Genomic DNA, 4,416 nt, shown 5'->3' on the forward strand with positions numbered 1-4,416 from the left:
TAAACTTAAACTAAAAATCTTAATACTAATCTTAGAGCTAACAGTACAACAAAGCGTAATAACAGAGCATAATAACAAAATCGTACACAAGTATCGCAAATGAGCTTAAACCAAATCATAATACTAATCTTAGAGCTAACGGTTCAATAGAGCAGGACATAGACTCACAAGTGTGTCGAACAGTAAGCAGCGAACAGAAAGCAGACAATGTCAGTCAGACTCCAATGCAAATAAATACGAACGGAGAAGATTCTTAAAAGAGCTAAGAGGAGATGCAGATTTAATATTGTCAGGAAGAGAGTGCCAAAAGTACATTGCAGAGAGTCGGAAAGAATTGCGATAGGTAGCGGTTCTATGGAGAGGAATGTGAAAGGTATGCGAAGATGAGGCCAAACGGTCTGATCTTCTCAAAGCTGAATCAGGAGGAGTGAAAAGTTCCTAAAGATAAGAAGGTGATTGTGTATAGAGAATACGGTAAGTTTGGCAGCCAAGAAAATAAAGCCTTTTATTTTCGACCGAAAGCCATCTCAAACGACGCCTGAACGGAGTGATGTGCTCGTCTCGCCTAAGATTGAAAATAAATCTAATGCAACAATTAACAAGTCTCTGTAACTTAGTATTCAACTCGCCACTTAAACCGTGATAAACAAGACAGCAGTAGTCAATATGCGGTAAGATAAGAGTATTAACGAGTTTGATTCTAAGCGCAGTGGAAAGGGAGTTCTTATTAAATTTGAATTTGTACAGAGCGTGGTGAACTTTCTGTGAAACATGTAAGACGTGTTTTTTCCATGAGAGGTTAGACGTTAAGATTACACCCAAATTTTTTACATCACTCACAAAAGGGAGAGGCGTTTGGTCAACCATTATCGGTGGTAGAAGGGTAATGTCTATATTACTAACTTGAGTCTGACTGCCAAAAATGATAACCTTGGATTTAGCAAGATTGAGCTTAAGGCCATTTGCACTAGCGTATTCAAAAATGGCACAGGCATCTCTAGAGATCAACTCAAGGCCGCGACTAATATCAGCAGGTGGACATGAGAGATATATCTGCTTGTCATCAGCAAAAAGCATGTGGTTTGAGTAAGACAAAACTTTGCTAATGTCGTTAATAAAAAGGGAGAACAGCAGAGGACCGAGCACCGAACCCTGAGAAACACCCAGGGACATTGATAACCAGTCAGAACAATTCCCCTCATCATCAACCACAGCTTGAAAGCGGCCTGTTAAGTACCAGAAGATCCAAGCAGTCACGGCATCAGAAAAACCAATTTCCAACAGCTTGATAAGTAGAAAGAAATGTGTCAAAAGCTTTGCTGAAGTCAAACAGAATCATAATGGTAACAAGTCCTTTATCAATCCCTTCCCTGATGTCATCGCAAACACGCAAAATAGCAGACTGCGTGTTATGACCATAGCGATATGCCGATTGTCTAGGATCTAAAATATTATGCTCATTTAAATAGTCAGTAATCTGTTCGGCAACAATCCAAGAGAGAGAGAGAGAGAGAAAGAATGAACGAATGAATACATTTATTAGCTTTTCGCTATCATACAATATACACAATACACTTCACTTAAATCCATTTTTCTTTCAATCTTCTTTTAAATCTTTCTGTCCTGTTCGCGTTTTTCTAAATTGTACTTGTAATTGGTTTACTTGCCTCGTTTTGTACTTATGTCGCTCTCCTACCTTCTCAATCTTATTACACAACCCCCTCGGTAACAATCCATTAGCTAGTTTATACATAAATATACATACATTATACTTAATTCTCTTTTCCACGCTCATAATTCCTAAGACACTCCTCATTTCATCGCATGAGGTATGTATCGAACATTTAAGTACTGACCTAATTGCCCTATTTTGACATACTTGCAACTTATCTAATTGTACTCTACTCAAACCTATAAATACTGTTGAGCAATATTCCATATGTGGTGCCACAATTGCCTTATACAATATGCTTCTTACATATAATGATATGTCGACATCCATTCTCCTAATAAATTGTGTCTTAGCACTCATCTTTTTAATAACATATTGCACATGCTTCTCAAATGTCAATACCTCATCTACCATTACACCTAAATATTTGTATTCATTTACTTGCTTCAATCTTTCGTTCGCAATTGTTTGTGTCAGTGTAGATGTTATTCACATGAACGCTGTCTTTTCGAATAAAGTTTATTTATGTATTTCAATACAAAAGAGATCGATTTTACGTCACAGTAACTCGCGGATTAGACCGTATGATATGTACTGCCGAAACAAGTACTCGCTTTATTTAATGTTCTACGCGCGAGACCGGGATAACGTCTCAGAACTATTGCCCTGGATCCCGGTCGGGCGACAACGCCTGGGGGCTGTTGCTCTGAGCCGCCTGACGGACACACGACAACGTCTGAGAGATTCTTTCTCTTGGTCGTGATCGTTCGGATGCACAATTGGATTGGACTCGACTATCGCGTGCACTCTCAACTGTGGCTACAGGCAGAATGCCTGATTTTTCCGTCGCGATCTCCCTCCCTATCCCCGTTTCATCGAAAAAATTCCTCATTGGTCCCTTCGACTTGTGAGACATCGATGAGGCGATCACGGCGGCGACGGTGTCCTGCGATTATCGGCATCGCGGTTCCTTTTGACTCGCGCCGCCAGACAGAAAGAGTGGCGACGATCATTGTTGGATTCGAGGATATTTACTTAGCCGTCGCATGTCTGTGTACATGTGCACGTGTGTGTAATTGTGCGTCCGAGGTCCGTCTCTCTTAGATGCAACACATGTATGTGTGCATGCCTTTATATATGTTAATGCGCATGTCGTGCACGACCTATCGGATGCTACGCAACATCAATTCTTATATCACACTCCGTATTTTCCTCGCATCTACCACTTCTTAGTAACATAAACTTGCTCTTTTCCCCGTTCAATTTCAACTTATTTGCACGTAACCAACCATATATTTTCTCCAGTTGCTTATTAATAACATATTCAATAGCATCTATTCTTAAGTTTTTAAAGTATACAATAGTATCGTCTGCAAACATTCTAATTTTACATCCAAGAATCGTTAAGTTTACAATATCATTGATATATAATATAAACAATAGAGGCCCAAGAACTGATCCCTGGGGTACTCCATTTTTTACCTTCCTTGCTTCAGACATTACATTCTTATATTTTACCTTTTGTACTCTATTATTCACATAATCTTGTAACCAAGAGATAACCGTTCCTTCAAATCCAAGAAATTCCAATTTAGCAATTAATATCTTTCTATCTATTGTCTCGAAAGCTCTACAATAGTCCAGAAAAACAACTCCAGTCTTATTACCTTTACTTATTGCTAATTTTCACTCAGATATTACATTTTGTAACGCAGTTTCACCCGAGTAGCTATTTCTGAAGTCCGATTGGCAATCGGTAATAATATTGTGCTCCTCACAGAATTTATCTAATCGCGATTTTACTACGGTTTCTAATACCTTCTCATACATTGGCAACATATTAATCGGTCGCAAATTTTTCGCATCATTTGATCCTGTTACTTTAGGTATCGGTACAACAGTAGAACATTTCCATTCCGACGGAAAGACCCCTTTGGCTAGAGACATATTGCAAACCTCCAAAAATATTCCATTCATTGTTTCATATGCCCATTGTAAAACTATCGTACTAATACCCTCATCCGTCCCACTTTTACGTTTTAATTTTCTAACTATCTTTGATAATTCATCATTTGTGTTCGATATCGTGGGGTCGCAATAGAGATCAGGACGGTGGCGGTGAGTCAGCGAGACAAGATTTGGTAATGAAACGATATATTCTTAGTCTAAATTATGTACATTGTGTTTGCGTTGTCTTAGGCGGCGCCTTGAAGGCGCCTAATCAAAAAATATAAGTGCTAATGCACGGTTTTAAAAGTTAATTTGGCGGATGGCCTTCTTTGCAAGGGGCTCGGAGGGGACCGAGTTGTTATTGAGGTCGATTTTAGAGCCCGGGGTGCGAGGTGGCTTGTCCGTCGGTTGATTCGGTGGGTGCACTGGCGATGACGGAGCCAGGAAAGCTCGCCTGATCACCGTCTGACACGCTGTGGTTCGCGTCTCCTTGACGCGGATCAGGTGGAGGGCCGGTGGCCGAGAGATGCGGCAATCCCGTTTCGGGAGCGTCAGTCCAGCTGGCCTGGTGCGGCGCACCTCCGGGAGCTCCAATGGAATGAGCTTCCACGGACGTATAGCTTGTCCCTTGTCCAACTCCCGTCTCGTCGCCTGCCGCTCCTGCGGCTCTGGCTGATTGGAGGGACGAGGTTGCACAAGGGCCGGTGGCTCTTGGTGCTGCTCCTGCGACACCGGTTTAGCGGGCTCCGCCTCCTTCGTGTGCCGCTCCTGAGATACTGGCGGGTAGGAGAGGC

Source organism: Temnothorax longispinosus, chromosome 8 (genome assembly GCF_030848805.1).
Source record: "Temnothorax longispinosus isolate EJ_2023e chromosome 8, Tlon_JGU_v1, whole genome shotgun sequence".
In the NCBI taxonomy this organism is placed as follows: Eukaryota; Metazoa; Arthropoda; class Insecta; order Hymenoptera; family Formicidae; genus Temnothorax; species Temnothorax longispinosus.